The sequence below is a fragment of the Atractosteus spatula genome, chromosome 10 (genome assembly GCF_055471065.1).
Source record: "Atractosteus spatula isolate fAtrSpa1 chromosome 10, fAtrSpa1.hap1, whole genome shotgun sequence".
Lineage (NCBI taxonomy): Eukaryota > Metazoa > Chordata > Actinopteri > Semionotiformes > Lepisosteidae > Atractosteus > Atractosteus spatula.
The window spans coordinates 25,262,076-25,280,774 of NC_142715.1; the positions used below are offsets into that span (position 1 = coordinate 25,262,076).

An 18,699-nucleotide genomic window follows, 5' to 3' on the forward strand; every position below is an offset into this window, starting at 1 on the left:
TATGTTTATGTTCCTAAATTAATATAGTTTATGGTGGTGTATCGTGGTTGTAGAGGTTTGATGGGTTTACTGAGACAATTATTAATTGTAGCAGTAATCACGAGGTTGTTCGTTGTGGCTTTTAGAAAATCAATCGTCAGAACAACTAACAACGCACACACACGGGTTCAATACACGAGATACATTTATTCATATAAATTGTGCACCAAACATATACTAGTCTGCCTGGATACGAGCGGCAGACCTTACTGTGAGGGTTATCAATATACAAGGTATATAATCTCAAAGAGATGCCAACACAAGGAGATACACAACAGAGAATATATGTCAATATATATCGTTCGGTTACCAAATCGCTAATCAGTGTTATTACCCACTGTTACTCTAAACTCGGAAGTAAATACATTACTCATGAATTAAATTGATAACAACTTGTGTTGAGGTACAATTGAATTCTCGAGACACAATGTAGAACATGGGGTTTACTTATCCACTGTGTATGGATTTGGAATCTCCCGGCACGAACACCAAACCAGCTGACAGGCTCTGTTGCAGCCTCTGTTCCAGCGGTTGTCCAATGGGCATTGTCCCGGCGTCCTCTGGCTTCCGGCCAACCAGTTGAGGTACAGCTCGGAGTAGGACGGGCGGTGTCAGAGCAAGAGGCTCCTTCTCGCTGCCTTTCCGCTGTGTTGCAGAGCCCCGAGAGGGAACCTGGAGCGCACACTTTGTGGGGGGCGGGGAACCGCGTTCGCGCTCTGCCCCCGGTCTCTTGCGCGAGTACTAAATCTCACGGCGCCAGCCAGCGGCCAGGAGACAAATACAATATCGCGGGACAGGGGGGCCTCGTCATTGATTGTTACATATGAGACGGGGATTAGGAGGAGACCCCGACTGATTGGTAAAGGGGAACACTAACACCAGAGAGACACCCCCGGCGTCTCTTTTTGAGAGACGCCCTCGGATTTCTTAATGGCCAAGGAGGGTCAGGACCTCGGTTTTATGCCTCCCCCGAAGGACGGCGCCTGTTTGTACAGCAGAGTGTCGCCATCAGGATGCTGGGGCATAAGAAAGCCACACAGACCGCAGGGTGAGCGCTCCCTACTGGTCCCAGTCACACCTCTTGCAGGAGCAGCAGCAACCTGAGCTTTTCCGGGGGGAATCTCCCATCCGGGTGCCGGCTAGGCTCACACCTGCTGGGCTGCCGTGGGTGAGCCCAGTCGAGAGTCGCAGGGTTAGATCTAGTCACCGGGGAGAAACGATACAAGCGAAGGATTACTCGGCTCCCAGCACTTGAAAAGACCGACAAATGACTCATTCCCGCCGGAGCTGAATGTACCTGAATTCCCCCGCCCCGCTGTGTTTGCTGTATTGTCTTTGAAGCCGGCCCCCGAGACGAGACGGGCTGTTCCTGTGCCCCAATTAACACTTTACAGGTGCCATTCCCCGGCATTGTGGCCATTGTCGGTGGTCACACGCGATAAGATAAGGTGGAGGAGAGTGGGGCATGCCCAGCGCCAGACATTCAAGGAGGTCTGCAGATGTGTAGGAAACGGCGCGCTCGTTTTCTCATTTTGCCCACTCTTTTGAGTGTTAGTGTGGCGTGTGAGTGTGCGAAAGAGTGGGCCCAGCAGGAGGCGGTGGTGTGCGGGGCGAGGAGCAGGCCTAGGCTGCGCGCTTTGTGCTGTGGGTGCGGGCCGCTTGCAGGGGCTTGTACAGCTCATACTTACCTGGCAGGGGGGATACCTTGATCAGCCTGTAGGTGGAGTAGTTGGATTGTTTCTTGTTTTGTGGAAGCAGTGTTTGTTTTTCAGTTTTCGAAATGGCAACCTTTGGATCCCGCAAGAATGCTGTGCGTTTTGAGCTTTTGGATGACCTCTTCATGGACCGTATGCAGTTCAGCAGAAAAGTGATGCAGAAGGAACTTGGCTTTGAACCTCGGCACTTGGATTTCATCTTCGCTCTCCCAGGTCAGAAAGCATTTGAGGTTGTTTTTGCTACCTATTCTCTGTTTGAACAATGTGTGGATGTGTTTGAGGCAAAAAGAGGGAAAGTTCCTGCCCTTGAGAAGATCAACTTGCAGCCTCTGACACAGAGAGAGAGGAAAACGGTGCATGTTATTATGTTCTCGGAACTGGCAAAGACGGAGGACATTCACACCTGGCTTAACCAGTACTGCACCGTCCACCATGGAACTGAGGTTAGAGATGTTGACGGTATAAAAACAGGAGCAAGGAAATTCGAGGTTCGCTTGCTACCGGACAATGTAAATGGAGGCTTAAGGCACCTGCCCTCTACAATCCAGCTGGGCGCCTGCAATGGCTATGTTTTTTATGTGGGACAACCAAAGGTGTGTCGGCGCTGTGGTGCTGTGAGGCATCATCCTGCACTGTGAAATGCTGCAAGACCTGTGGCAAACAGGAACATTTAGCCTCTGACTGTTCAATGCTGCCAAAGTGCAATTTATGTGGCTCGGAAGGACACGTTTTTAAGAACTGCCCTCACGCCTACGCCAATAAACTCAAAATGAGAAAGGATGAGGCAGTGCTTGTTTCAGCCAAACCGGCCCGAAAAGCCAAAGCAAACAACAAGTCAAACAAAGAACCCTTGTTGGACAAAGACTCTCAGCCTCCAGCCAGGATCAGTCCTGCTGTGGCTCCGGGGCCGGTGGAAGAGAAATCCACTATGCCCCCACAACCGCAGACTGCACCAGACAAGCACGAGGGTTTGAAAACCCCCGAGAACAGCGAGGACCCCTCCCCCACTCCTGCTCCTCAGAACGAGGGCCAGTGTGGGACCCCCCGGTGGAGCGGGTCCAGCGAGGATACCCAGGATTCAGCGGAGCTGCTTTTCTCAGACTCTGCAAGGGCTACAGATGTCCTCCTCTCCTCCATCCAGTCCATCACAGAGGATCTGCAGCAGCTGGTGGGTGAGGGGAAAGAGGAGACTGGTGCATCGGCTGCACCTCTTTCCCCTCAGTGCTCCCAGGAGCTGGACTTGAGGAAAAGAAAAAATGACTCTGTTTTCTCCCTGAGCGAGGAGGAAGGAGAGCATGGCGATGGGGACAGCTGGAACCCCTCCACCCCTCCCTCTACCCCCTTCCTTGAAATGGACTCCGTGAACGCTTTTACTGCTGCCACCCTGATGAAGGCTCATTCAGAGGATGGCTGGCAGGAAATTGGTAAGAAGAAAAAGAAAAAGAACAAGGTAACAGGTGAGACAGAAGAGAAATGTGTTTTGTAAAGACTGGTTACACTTTCTTATGTAATATGGTTCTAAACATAATTTCTCTTAACACCAGAGGTATCAATGACAGAGTTAAATGCCAGTCTGTCTTTGATTACCTCCAGCAGAGAGAGGGAGATGTGTTGATGTTGCAGGAGTGTGCTTTAGCCTATCAAGAGAGGTATAAAAGCTTTGAAGATAGGTGGGATAAAGGGCCTTCTGTTTGGTCAGGGGACAATAACAACAGAGCCTCTGGTGTGGCCATTCTTTTCAAAGGATGGGCATTCAAATTGAAAAGTATTCAGAGGGTCATAGATGGCAGGTTGCTGTGTGTGGATGTGGAATGGGGGACCGTTAACCTGCGGCTAATCAATGTGTATTGCCCTACTGACGTGGGAGGAAGGGTGGAGCTACTCAAGGCACTCTCCCCCCTATTGTTATGTAGCACAGACGTGATAGTGGGAGGGGATTTTAATTGTATCTTAGAGCACACAGACAGGCAGTCTAGCTCTCCGATAAAATTGGATTCCAGCTCACTGGCCCTGCAAAACTTAGTTCAAGACTTTAAACTCTCAGACACATATAGATGTATATATCCCACAACAGCAGGATATACATGGTCAGGGAGGAATAGCAGCTCCAGAATTGACTATTGCTTTGTCTCAGAGAGAGTGAAAGTTGTTGGGGTCACTCTTCAGCCTGTCTTCTTCTCAGATCATCAGGCTTTAGGGTGCAGAGTGGAACTCCAGGGCGGGACTGTCTTTGGCCCAGGCCTCTGGAAACTCAACACAAAGCTGCTAGAGAACGAGGGGGTAGTATCCCGCTACAAGGAGAAACTATCACAGTGGCTGTCCTTGCAGTGTCTGTACGGGTCAGTAGGTGAGTGGTGGGAGGAGGTGAAGGTGAGGACAAAGGCCTTTTTCATGGCTGAGGGAAGGAAGGCTGCTGCCAGACGGAGAGGAGTGCTAGCCAGGAAACAGAGGCAGCTGCAGCGTCTCTACACAATGCTGCACAGTGGCTTTGATGTGCTTGAGGATATCACCCTTTTAAAAAAGGACATCCGGAGCATAGCCGAAGAAAGCAGTCGAGGAGTGCTGTTAAGAAGCAGAGTGCGGTTCTTGGAAGAAAATGACAAGTGTACTCGCTTCTTTTTCAGGAAAGTGGTAGGCTCCAAGTCTGTCATGGAAAGTGTAGTTGATGAGGAGGCTGAGTGCTATCCTCTCCTGCATCGAGGCCTTCTTGTCACGGACGTCCAAAGGGACTAACCGTGGGGAGCAGGAGGGCAGAAAAAGACCCATATGCGTAGCGGCGAGACGGGAAAAAGGCCCGGGCTCATTAGTGCAAAGAGTTCAGGAATGCCGTATAGATACCTGTGCCCTCAGGGAGCGGACGTGGGGCGCCCTGGTGCTAGGCGGGTCTCAGGACATCCGAACGTCAGTGCTGAGCGAGGACAGAGTGCAAGACCCGGAAATATATAGCCCAAGGGAAAGAGAGGGACAGGAAGGACAGCAGACCAGAAACTAGGGACAGGACAGAGAAGGACCGCCCTCTGGCTGCAGAGGGCGTGACACTTCTACTCAAGACTGTACAGCTCTACAGAGGTAAAGGATGAAGAAATTCATTTTTTTACCTCAAAGCTAGAAAACGTTTTGAGTGAAGAAGATAGGGAAGTACTTGAGGGGGATTTGACAGTAGAAGAGCTGAGAGGCTATGGAGAGCTTACAGAAGGGGAAAACTCCGGGTGCTGATAGGCTCCCTAAAGGGGCGTCTGCTTTTACTACTTGCACGAATGAAGGCAAAAAAAAGCCAATTGATGTGAACGAACGGCGCTTTACAGAGGAGTACTGCCTGACTGGATGGTTGATGAACGACAGAGGCCACTCCAAGCTCTTCTTGGTTTTCTTCAATGACTTACTAAGGATCTTCTTCACATTCGCCCATGCAGGCGAAGCCAGTTACACCAAAGCAAACGCAGGAAAGTGCAATTCAAGCAGAGACCAGGAGGGACTTGTTTACACCGAGAGTGGTCGGAGAATGGAACAATGCGCCCAGCCCTGTTGCTGGAGCCAATTCTTGATGAGATCTTGGGCTCACTAAGAAGCCCCCGCTGGATGCTAATCTTTCTGTTGTTCTTGCAGGTCCTGCGCTGCTTTTGAGCAGACAGAGCTCGTCCTGGTCTGTCGGCACAGCCCAATTGCAAATGATCGGCTCCACGTACAGAAGGAACGTGCGTTTGGTACAAGAGTGCATGAAGGCACCGGAAACACATTGGGAACAAATGACCGGTCGCTCAAGCCTCTGTGAAGTACAGGAGCGTACAAAACGAGGCTGTTTCCACCCGGTCTCAAACCGGGAACATTTCGCGGGTTAGGCGAACGTGATAGCCGCTACACTACGGAAACCTGCAGGGACCGCTGCTGGTGTCTCGCTTGCGTTTCGGGCTAAGAAAGGGAAGCGTCACTTTAGGCAGGGGGCGCTGGAGAGAGGAACAAAGGGCGCGATGAAACAAAATGCCGAAACCCGGGATCTTTAGAACTTCAGTCTAACGCTCTCCCAGCTGAGCTATTTCGGCAGTGCAGAGAGCACACAGCCACCTGCTCCAGCCTTCCTGTGTTGCGGCATGAGCGCACCAAGAGGAGCGGGAGAGTGTTGCAGGAACGTCACTCAGAACGAAAGCCACCCAGCTGCGCCCTCTGAGCTCTGTCCAGCGCATCTTCCTCGCATGGACTCCTGCCTGCGACGGGCAGGAAACAATTAGCAAGAACAGAACGACACCCCATGGGTGTCTCATGACCACACCTTAGGTTGTGACACGTACAGGTGTGAGGGGTTGCCGGGCTACTTTGAAGCAGAGCTTGGGCGGAGGGGGGGCGGGAAAGCAGACAAAGAGGTGACACCTCAAGGTCTGCACGATCACAGCTCTCCCCCGCCCCAGGCTTCCGCTCGATAAGCTACTGGACAAACCCGCCCCTCCTCACACAGACCGTGGAAAAGCCCCCGAGTGGGAGGGCTCTCTCTTCCTCCCAGGAGCTCTTGGACACAACGCACAGACAGGGCGCGGGGAGCCGCCGCCTGCAAACACGGCTCCAGGCAGGACTCCACTCCGCAGGAGCCGCAGAGCAGAGGAGATGGGGGCAGCTTAGCTCCTGTGCAGAGACCTAAGCTGTTGTTGCTGCGGACGCTGTCTTTTCTGCACTCGGGGTAGGAGTGAATGTTGAGTTGCCCTGGGTTCGATTCCCAGACGGGGAGTAGCTTTTCTTTCACCTCCTTAGAGAAAGGACTGCCTTTCACTTCTCTGTTTTCTTTATTACAGCGTCGTGCACCTTTTCATTGCTCTCGCTTTCAGACCCTACGCAACGGCACACGACTCGACATCAGGAAGCACATTGAAGTAAAAGCAGGAAGCGCTGCGACATGCACTGTGCAGATCCCGCCACACTAAGAGGTGAGTGGGTCTGTTCGATGCACAAAGAACGCTTTGATAAGCGTCAAAGGCAAGTCATTCCGAGTTGATCGTTTGTGTTTTCCGTTCAGACACGAAATGCTGAAATGATCTCTCGGCTCCTCGGTTGTCATTTCTTCTCCGTAAAGGAATCACAGTACGCGTCGGCTTCCAGCACGGTTGGTCGGGACACGATGCCGGGGGTCGGAGAGAGTGATGTCTTCCTCGTTAGTATAGGACGTGTCACCTTTCCCCACCTGTCACGCGGGAGACCGGGGTACATCAGGACGCGCATTCAAGTGAAAGCAGGACTGCGACATGCACTGTGCAGATCCCGCCACACTAAGAGGTGAGTTGGTCTGTTCGATCACAGCGCTAGGCGAATCCCCAATCCCCTTTTGTGCGTGGCGACAAAAGAAGTCTGTTTCTGCCCGGTTTCGAACAGGGACCATTCGCGTGTGAGGCAAACGTGATAACCAAAACACTACGGAAACAGTGGTAAGATGTGCCCAGCGGCCCAGTGCTGAGCTTCGCCAATGCGATTCAGCTGCTTCCAGTGCCTTTATTGGAGTGCGCTGATGGACCGTGCTCTCTCTCCAGAGACCAGCACGCCTGTCATGGACGGAGCAGGAAAGGCGGCGCCACATTCTACAGCCCTCTCCACGCAATCGACGAAATCGGGCTACTGAAGTGGAGAAAATCGCCTCTCCAGAAAGTGCAAATATCATCTTGGAGACTATAAATCCTATTGCCGAAGGTCAGCCCTGTCTACCAGAGTAACCCTCCCACCTCCTGCAGCGATGATCAGCTCGTCTCACACGCGAGAAGTTTCGGCTGGAAACAAGCGCCCCCTCTTCTCGCACGTTTTAATGCGTCTCCTTCGTACACGGTGCTGATCTTTTGGATAGCAGGAGGCAAAACTGACACGTTCCCATACCGGGAGTTGAACCCGGGCCCCCTGGGTGAAAACCAGGAATCCTGACCGCTAGACTATATGGGAGCACGCAAGCCTGCTGTTCCGGGCATCATGCAAGCAAACTACATAAATATGAGAACACACGCAAGAGAGTTGTCGCTCAGAGTGTCGAAGGGTAGATGTATACTGGGGCTCAGTTGAAATACAACGTCAGGACTTTCCCGAATTCTGTCACACGAAGAGAGCACAGCCTTTTCCGCCCTGTCTTGTGTGTATCAGTAACTCGACGTGATCGTATAGTGGTCAGTACTTTGCGTTGTGGCCGCAACAACCCCGGTTTGAATCCGGGTCATGGCAGACTAGGGGCGTCTGCTTTTACTACTTGCACGAATGAAGGCAAAAAAAAGCCAATTGATGTGAACGAACGGCGCTTTACAGAGGAGTACTGCCTGACTGGATCGTTGATGAACGACAGAGGCCACTCCGACCTCTTCTCTTTTTTCTTCAATGACTTACTAAGGATCTTCTTCACATTCGCCCATGCAGGGGAAGCCAGTTACACCAAAGCAAACACAGGAAAGTGCAATTCAAGCAGAGACCAGGAGGGACTTGTTTACACCGAGAGTGGTCGGAGAATGGAACAATGCGCCCAGCCCTGTTGCTGGAGCCGATTCTTGATGAGATCTTGGGCTCACTAAGAAGCCCCCGCTGGATGCTAATATTTCTGTTGTTCTTGCAGGTCCTGCGCTGCTTTTGAGCCGACAGAGCTCGTCCTGGTCTGTCGGCACAGCCCAATTGCAAATGATCGGCTCCAGTTACAGAAGAAACGTGCGTTTGGTACTGTTGTAACAGAAGGAATAAGGTTCTTGATCCCAAGATGAAGTAAAACAGATGAGTTTATTGCATGCAAGGAACAATATAGCCGAAGTCTTGTTTCCCGCAAGAAACAACAAAACCGAAGTATTGTTTGATGTGCCGATACAAACTTTTAGGTTATATAGTCCTTGCTTGCTGCTTCAGACGTCATTCGATGTTATGGTAAGGGGGGGGGGTCATGATATTTGGCCAGTTAAGAGGCCCTTGTTCGCATCTGGAATCCTTATCAGTTAACCCCCTTTCCTGCCATAAACCCCTGTTGCTTAGAAGTCTAATTTTCAGGCAGAACTGACTTAAGTTAACCCTTTTTACATCTTATCTCTTACTTCATTCCCCCCTTATAAAATATGGCATACGTCAGGACTGCCTATTTTTACACATACAATGTCAGGGCAGATCTTTCCTTTTTAGATGTACAGGCATGCATTACCATGACATTGTGCGTTCCACGGTTACAACAAGATGTTATTGATGTTTTTGTACAAGTGATAGTTACAATTATACATATAAAACAACCCTAATCCTACAAATAGTCCTACTCCAGGACCCAAACACAGACCTCAGCCATGTGGAGATCTATCGTCAGGATCTTGGAACAGCAATATTGACCCAACTCCGATTATAATTTTTTGGCTGACAGATATGCCAACACCCGGAATGTATTGATACCATATCCCCAGTAATGCTCCTCAGGCCTAACAAGCACACTGTTGGTCTTAGGAAGCATCAGACACAGAAACGGTAACAACATCCTTCTTTCTGTTCACTCAGTCTCTGGTGCCGTGGGTCGGTGCAAGTGCGATGCGCGGATCCAGCGATCTCATCCTGTCATTCAGATGGCACAATCAGTAGTTGGTGGCACTTGATATGGTCCCTCCCAGCAGGATTGCAACGTCTGGCAGGGTATCTCTTCTTCACCTACACCCACTCGCCAGGTATACGGTCGTGTCTCCCCTCTACTGGAGGTCCCCAAGCGTCCGGCATCTGTTCACGAGCCCTGTGCACCGCTTCAGTTAACAAACCTACAATACTTTAATAGAGAGTTAGTTAATTCATCAGTGCGTTAGCCAAACTTGGCCTCCAGGGAGTTTCTTTGGGTGCCCGTGATGATCTCAAATGGGCTCAGTCTCACAGTTCTGTTTGCTCCAGCCCGCAAACCGCACAGGACTGCAGGTAGACCATCTACCCACGGTGTTCCTTCAGTTGATATTTCCTTAGTTGGTCTTTCAGACTGTGGGTGATGGGAGCAATGTGACTTCTAACTTACCCCTAGTGAGGCAATTACAGCCTGGCACACCTTCCCAGTGTAGTATGCCCCTAGATCAGTATCCAAGGGGCAGGGCAGTCCGTACCACGGGATCATCTTTGTCATACACTTGGGTATGTGCCAGCCCACATCCCATCATTATACAACCCCACATTCTTTACACATTTGTTCTAACCACTATTAAACATCTATTAAAGCCCTCAACCTGAATTCTCCCCTTTCCCCAGTAGAGGTTTCACAGGGGTCTCAGACTCCCGCTCTCCCTGTGGCGCTCGTCTGGCATCTGCATCTGCATGGTTGTTACCTTGAGTTACTGGAATTCTTTATTTATTGTGTTATTTACACCTTACTCAAGCTGCTTCTGTCAGCAGCTGTAAAACTACAAATCAGTTCAGAAACAAGCCCAGTATTCTTAACTGGAGTCCCTGCCGTTGTGAGAGAATCCTATTTCTCCATAGCCATTCAGAATTGTGGCCTACATGCAACAAATACATACAGATGCAGCCATTCAAAGTGAGTGGTACAGACACGTACCAGAGGTAATTGGCTGCGGTGTCGCGCATCATGACGCAAGATGACGCGGGGTACCGCGGTACGTGATTGGTTGACCGACAGGGGCACTTGTGGTCCGTTGGTCTGTCGTAGAAAGATTTACAGTACAGTAAACGTCTTTACTGTGCCCGTTGTAGATATTGAATTTTACCACTGAAGGGAAATCTTAGTAGCTGAGCATAAAAAGAACAGGAGCATACTGTAACGCGTGTGAAGACCATAAACGATATTAATTTTGGAACATAAACATACAGTACTGTATATGGCTGGTCTTGGTACTTTAAAGTAAAAAATACACACCAGTATTCCATTTCTCCCTAAACATTTTAAGCATCGAAGTCTTTAACTAAAGAGATACCGGAGTCAACAAGCATACTTTTAGAATTTGATTAATAGGGAATATAATATGGAATCGCGTATCTAAAGAATTTAATAACGGTATGATTATATTCGTGTACTGCGACAGGGCTGTGTAGGGCTGTTTTGCCTCCCTGTTCATGCGACTTCCCCTGTAGCCTACTGGTCTACGTGCCTGACCAACAACTCACAGATTGGGTGTTCAAATCCAGCTGGTGCTGGACTTTTCTTTTAAAAAACATTTCTTCGAAAAAATAGAATAGCGATATTATGGACAATCAATTGACTTTTATATTTCAAAATATCACAACATGATTGATTTTAAGTCATTTTTGATAACAATGAATAGTCACCTTCTTCCCTTCTGACAACGGTCCCTGCTTCTGCTTCCTTCTTCTATTGTGTGTGTGTGTGCAATAGAATACATTTTTATAGAGAAATGGAGGCTGGACAGTATGCGTTACAATATAAACATTTATATTGATTTAAATCGTAAACGCGTGTTTAATTATATGTGTTTTTTAATCATAATCAGGCTAATGCAACATAAATTGATACAGTATCTTTGTCTTCTAAGTATCTTAATAAACTTTCAGCATAAAAGTGGCATCTCAAAGCAATACAGTAGATCGAAAAACAGTTAAAAGGGACCAAAGTAAATACCAGACAAACACAAACGCGTTTTTAATAAAATGCTTTTATTCATTCAGCAGAGAGTGAGAGGGACATCCAGCAGAGAGAGACACACACACCGGTTTCCATTGACAAAATTGTTTTTTTTTTCAATTCTTCTTGTCTAACAGGAATGTTTTGTTTGTGGACAGACTGTTAAACTAGAGGAATCGGAGATTCTCAACCCTCTCAACATTATCGACAGACAATGTACAGTGTGTACTATTCTTGTGTTACGGTACATTAATATAAATCTTTATTGATTTCTTTAGATACGCGATTCCATATTATATTCCCTTTTAATCAAATTCTAAAAGTATGCTTGTTGACTCCGGTATCACATTAGTTAAAGACTTCGATGCTTAAAATGTTTAGGGAGAAATGGAATACTGGTGTGTATTTTTTCTTTAAATTACCAAGACCAGCCATATACTCTATATTTATGTTCCAAAATTAATATCGTTTATGGCCTTCACACGTGTTACAGTATGCTCCTATTCTTTTTATGCTCAGCTACTAAGATTTCCCTTCAGTGGTAAAATTCAATATCTACAACGGGCACAGTAAAGGCGTTTACTGTAAGTCTTTCTACAACAGACCAACGGACCACGAGTGCCCCTGTCGGTCAACCAATCACGTACCGCGGTACCCCGCGTCATCCTGCGTCACGATGCGCGACGCTGTAGCCAATTACCTCTGGTACGTGTCTGTACTGCGCACTTTGAATGGCTGCATCTGTACATCCCTCTTAAATCCCAGAAACACAGAAACTCTGGGGTGTTTCTGTGAGTCAGTACTGGGTTTCTCTGTTCTCTGTTACAAGCAGAAACAATAAAAGCGCTGAAAGCAGGAAGTTATTTCTGCTCGTAGGCATAAACGTGTAAAAATACATTTTCTGATTCCTAAAACCTCATAAAATCCATGTAAGTCTCCCTTTTGTTCCCAATGCATATAACTGAATATAAACCAGTCAAGTTCAGGTACTTTTCTGATGTACAGTATATGAATACACTAGTTCTGGCGCAGCTGTTACAACAAAGATACTTACGAACTTTTTTTTCATACGAGCTCTTGCCGTTTTTAAATTGAATATTTTTTTCATTTCGGTAAATCACACCAAACACCAGCAACACTCATCGTAAGCATCTGACCAATCACATTCCTGAATGTTAAACCCATTAAGTACTTATTTTTAACTTGTTTTAATTATTTTTTAAAAACAATTACACTCCTGTTTTAAGTATTCTTGCCATTTTTAGCATATTGTAAGTGGATTTTTTGCAAACATTTTATTTTTTAAATCATATGAAACACAATCAACCCATTGTAACTTCACATTGATAATTCCTGAGCTTTATAACTGTGTATTATTTCTTTTTACCTTGTTTTAATATTTCTTTTATTATTTTTGCATTTTACAGAGCTTTTTAATATATTGTGAGCATTTTAGTGTCATTTTAAAATAGGACTATCAATGCTCCTGACTTTTAAACCTGTATTTATTCTGACATTATTCTCTCCACCTGCAGATGAGGGAGGTATTTGATTTTAAATTTGTTGATTTGGGGGGAAAATATACATTCATTTCCTTGTATGTATCACCAGTGGTAAGCTTGGCATTTTTGGATGAATTGCAATCTGTACTGCAAGGCCTTCAGACTGTTATAGAAATGACTGTAGATTTAAATGACACATTTGATAAATCAGACAGGAACAGCATAACATCTAAAATGGCAGAACCCTCTAAAGTACTGAAAAATTTCCGGCACATTCATAATAAATACAATTTATTTAATTTAAAGCATAAAATTTGCTTTAAAAAGAAAACCACAATTTGTACGATATCATATTTCAATATCGACGTTCAGATGAAGAATTTGAGGATTTGAATATCAATGGAGAGTACATTGATTTTGGGACAATGTTTGCATCTGAATAATCCTTCCTCCTGGAAAGAAGGAAAAAAAAAAGTTTTGAGTCTCAGTCTTCAGGATCCCCCCCAAAAAACGTGCAAATTTGTTTCCGATGTATTTTGGATAAAGATATAACTCTCATAGAAGATACATTTTATCAGTTGAATGCAGTCGATACTTTCAACTTTTTATATGATGATAGGACCTACATTTAGGGCTCAGTACTGATAACACTGCTGCTATTGATGGAGTAGAAATAACTGATGTACTGGCAGTTTTTTTTTCTGAGGCAAGAAGTCCTAGAACACCTCCTAAAAATGTTAAGATTCAGAGCAAGAAATATTTTTCCACCTCACCTAATGCTATTGCATTAACGAGGCTGAAGTTGGCTTCTTATTCGCCAGCTGCTGCTTTGCGTTTTTCGTTCCATCTTAAATGCTGCTGCTGTGATGTTATGTCGTCTTTCGCCTGTAGATGGCTCTCTACAGTCATTTTTAAAAATACTTATCCGGATGTATTACTGGACATTTCCTCGGTAAAGGGGAATATGTAAGTAGAGACTGTCCAAATTGCATTTTTGTATGAAACACATTTCAGAAACACAACTCACAATAAAACAAACTGGCATGTTATACCACGAGTAAATAAGACAAAGGCAAAACGTAAATTCACTTTCTGCATTTTTTCCACGACCTTGCCTTCTGATCATAAAAAGTCTCAAACTCTTGCATTTTACAAGAAATTTTAATATAGCAGTTTTAAATGGAACATTTAGAACATGGCATATGAGACTATATGATTAACTGAGGATGAGCAGAGGGTGATCGAACCTACCTCCTGGTTATAAAAATGTCTAAAAATTCTGACACAGATGTGTGAGAGACAATGGAAAAGACTATCAAAATCCTGAACTTCAGGACATTGTACTGTACCGTTTTTTAAATACGACCCTCTGAGCATGGCATGTGAGAAAATGGCATGTGAGAATGCATTGGGAAAAGGTGAATGCAATTTCTGCTGAATTGCTATGGCCCACCCTCCTGATTACAAACTCGTCTCACAATTCTGACACTGAGGTGTGAGACACAATGTAACAGACACTATTAAATTGTGAAGTACAAGAGATTATACTGTTACATTTTTTTTATATTGACCCTCTGGCATGTGAGGACTTGTAGTCAACAAAATAGCACACATTCTGCCAATTTGCTTTGTCCCTCCTTCCTCGTTACCAAAACATCTTAGTATACCGACACTAAGGTGAATGTCTCTAAATCCAGAATTAAGTTGTCAAAGTATATCGGAGTCAACCGATACTGATCAGGTTCTGCTGATGCTGAGCCCGCAGCCTTCACCATAAGGTCCAATTCCTCAAGCCTGCTGACCTTATATGTCCATCCCTTCTCGTCAAAATTCGTATTTTCACAGGGTACCTTTCAGAAATTGCAGTATAGAATGAAAAAAACTCCAATAGATATCGGCCACTGTTGGCGATTTTCCTTTAAGATAGATAGATAATACTTTATTAATCCCGTAGGGAAATTGACAAATGATTCTCCAGAAATTTTACCGAGTGTATCACTTTCACTGAGACCGAGAAGTGTTAAGCTGTACGTGAGTCTTTGTGGTTTGGTTGTTAACCAAAAGGGTGGTGGTTTGAGACCTCCCAGGGACACTATGAGCCTTTTAATGAACACACCCTCTTCACTTCATTTCTCCATGGCCGGTCTTGTACCGCAATCAAATACAGAGCCCGTAGGGGGCAGTAGGCCCGCATATATAGCTCACTGTGTATATAATGAAGAAGCGAAGGTTAGTTTCTCATCTGCATGTTGCAGAGCCTTACACAACTCGTACCAACAGTTGGGGTTTGATCCCTGCACGGGCTATTAGTTGAAAGACCATTGTAAATGACGTGTAACAGATTTATCCAGCTGGCTTTTATGTTTCATACTAAATTGCTATCTTGAAACCAAAATAATTAGAAATATGGAACACAACTGTTGTTCCCCATGAAGGAAAGCTGTTTTACACTGACGTCACTCCTTTTTATTTAATCCAGATTTTAAAAACGACTCCGTCCTATCAAAGGAAAATGTTACACAAAAGTTGGAAAGCACACTCTGAATCCATCTGTGTATTTGATTTACGCAAACCGTTCAAGGCTGCCTATGTTAATCGTAAGTGTATAGATGAAACATTTAATATATTGATCAGTTTAAATCAAAATGCTTTACTACTACAAGAGAGAAGTATAGTATGGAGGATGCGACAAATGTGTGATTTCTTGGAAGAAAACTACTTTTCTTTGCGTTCGAAATTAAGTGAAACAGTTGACACACAAACCCTTTGTCTTTTTTAAAGAGATTATATCTTTAAACAGACAAATGTATAAAATGTGTTTTTTTTTACCTAGAGATTTTGGACAGGGGCGATGTATTACTAGTAGAGGCTGCTGACTAATTAACACTGTACTGTCTGGAGATCAGCTCCATTTGCAATAAAAAAAACGTGCGTAACAAAGCTGGAGAGCAGCTGAACTTGTGCTCAGTAGTCAGTATGGTGCTGAGGGTTCAATACTGGCGTTGTTGTATTAGCACGAGCTGCACAGGCTCTGAATCAGACCATTTCAATTAGTCTGATCAGTGCAGGACAAGTCAATGTAGAATTATTGCTTTGTCTGTCTCTTGTTTGTATATAAATGAATGTCTCTGACAACTTAATGTTAGTTTTTAATTTAGTTTTAGTTTTACGATGTAAGTCATGCGTTGATATATGACATGTCTCATTCCTGATTCAGCTCATGCTCCATAGGAGAGAAGAGATTCCTCCTGTTTCTCGTACAACCATATCAGAACAGAAGCCCATGTCACCCAGCTCTGATTCAAGATCGAGTTGCATCTTCAACATTTTCTTTTTGTTTCTGATCATAATTTTCTTTAGTTATGATCAATATTGAACTTTTTCTAAATAAAACAAAACTAATCAAACATGCAGGCAGATTTTTGAAAAGTATTAGGAGTTGACAGGGCCCTCCTTTGGAATAGTCGTCAGAAAATGTGAGAAAAGGAAAGTTACGTAAACTCTCACACACAGCATTAAAGACTGGAATCTGATCATAAAAAAACTAGCTGTCTCCCCGTTGGTAATCAAACCCCGGTTTCCCGCGTGACAGGCAGGGACACAAACAACTTTACTTACTAGGAGCACTTGCTAGCTATTAGGAGGCATTTACTCTTAAATATGTTACTGTTTTGGATTTCGACTTTAATTTTCCCGATACCAGTTTTTTACAAAAGTAAAGGCACACGGCACATGTGTGGCACATCACGTCCGAGTTTAGTGACAACTACTTCAGAGATTGTAAGATGGGTAGTTTCAGATCACTTTTTTTTAAAGGTTCAAGCAAACCCGAATACCTTTGCAAGAGACATTTCAGAATCCCAGTCAAATCCAGTACGATTGCTGGATCCCTCGAATTTGACTGAACTATAGCACAGATCTGCAGTCCACCATTAGAATACTGTGGGTGTGTTGTATAAGCCATTCCGCCCAAAATAGTTCTAAAACAGGAGATGCATCCTCGTTTAGGAAGGTGGTATAAAGTGAAATGGTCTGGGAAGAGTCCTACGTTTGAACAGTTCAAAATAGACGTAAAGGGGTATTTACGGACTCTTTCGAAATGTAAGAACAAGCTGTGCGGACCTTATCTTTATTTACCTTGTGTAATCGTTTTTCATAAAGTGTAATTGTATTATAGCATGTGCCCCTGACGATTTTCTTGATACCTTATATGTGCTCTTATTTGTATTGTATGTAGTTTTGTTGTTCAAATAAAACGTAAAAGACACAACTTTCCGGATGCGGCTGCTGTAAAAATAAAATGACATCAAGGGTGCTGTACGCAGAGGTCTGAAACCTGCTCCACAGAAGACCTTTATCCAGAGGTGTTAAAGAAGTCGAGAACTCGCCATGAGAGCGGAAGCATCTCAGAAAAAGCAGGTGCAGTCGGTTCCACGGTCATAACGCCACTAAGCCGGGTGACGAGCAAAACCCACCCGGCTTCCTTCGGGCAAGTAATGAGACAAAGAGACAGCACACAGCGGGTAGCGTGGCCGAGCGGTCTAAGGCGCTGGATTAAGGCTCCAGTCTCTTTGGGGGCGTGGGTTCGAATCCCACCACTGCCAGGTGCTTCTGTCGAGACCCCCTTTCAGCTGGCTTCAGACGAAAGGGAGGGAACTACTTTTTGGCAGTCTCTCGAGAAACTAAGCAAAGTGTTTAAAGATACTTTCTCAGCTTGACATCAAGGCACAAAACAAAAACCTTCTTGCGTCCTCTCAACCCAAAAGCGCTTTGCCACTTTTTGCGTTATGCAGGGAACGACGTCTGCCCAGATCACTTTTGTGTCAATGCAAATCGTAGTGTGCCCTCCGTTTTAATGTTGGCTGTGCTGGCGTGCTGCTTCTGTCTGTGAAACTTGAATGTTCTGCTTCTTCACACCGAATCGTCGGCGGGGGTTGAGTTTGTTAAATCTTTGTGCATAGCGCTCTTTTGGAAGTACTTTGTCCAAGTTCAAAAGCGATCGTGGGATTTACTTCATGCGTGCAAAAAGCATGCCTCGCACGACAGATTTAAATGGGGAATGGAGCCTGCTTCTTGCTGTTTTTCCTGTGGTTGCAGTTACAAAGTTGATCGTGCTTTCACATTCTGTTAACAGTATTCACTGGCTGAGCTTTATCAGTTGGTTCATAAAGGAATCTCTGCTTCGGTTCCAGAAAAGTCATCTGTAGTGTGTTTTTTTCCGTGCCCATGCCAGTCTTTTAAAGCTGGTACAGATGCAGCCATTCAAAGTGCGCGGTACAGACACCGCGGTACAGATACCGCAGGTATGATGACACGGGGTACCGCGGTGCGTGATTGGTTGACCGACAGGGGCACTCTTGGTCCGTTGGTCTGTCGTAGAAAGACTTACTGTAAACGTCTTTAGTGTGCCCGTTGTAGATATTGAATTTTACCACTGAAGGGAAATCTTAGTAGCTGAGCATAAAAAGAATAGGAGCATACTGTAACGCGTGTGAAGGCCATAAACGATATTAATTTTGGAACGTAAACATACAGTATATAGCTGGTCTTGGTACTTTAAAGAAAAAAATACACACCGGTATTCCATTTCTCCCTAAACATTGTAAGCTTCGAAGTCTTTAACTAACGTGATACCGGAGTCAACAAGCATACTTTTAGAATTTGATTAAAAGGGAATATAATATGGAATCGCGTATCTAAAGAATTTAATAACGGTATGATTATATCCGTGTACTGCGGCAGGGCTGTGTAGGGCTGTTTCGCCTGCCTGGTCACGCGAGCTGTCTTGTAGCCTACTGGTCTAGGTCCGTGACTACCAACTGGCAGGTTGTGTGTTTGAATCCAGCTGGTGCTGGACTTTTCATTTTTATTTATTTATTTTTTAATCGCGTAACATAAA

General features: G+C 45.3%; 1 protein-coding gene and 2 non-coding genes across 3 annotated transcripts in view; 2 read left to right on the top strand and 1 right to left on the bottom strand.

The window, feature by feature from the left end:
- Positions 1 to 18,699, top strand: part of LOC148826642 (scavenger receptor cysteine-rich domain-containing protein SCART1-like) — a 78,007-nt gene that overhangs the window by 17,548 nt on the left and 41,760 nt on the right. The window lies entirely within an intron of this gene.
- Positions 7,593 to 7,664, bottom strand: trnae-uuc (transfer RNA glutamic acid (anticodon UUC)). Its single transcript has one exon. It is a non-coding gene; the product is annotated as a tRNA-Glu (tRNA).
- Positions 17,323 to 17,404, top strand: trnal-aag (transfer RNA leucine (anticodon AAG)). Its single transcript has one exon. It is a non-coding gene; the product is annotated as a tRNA-Leu (tRNA).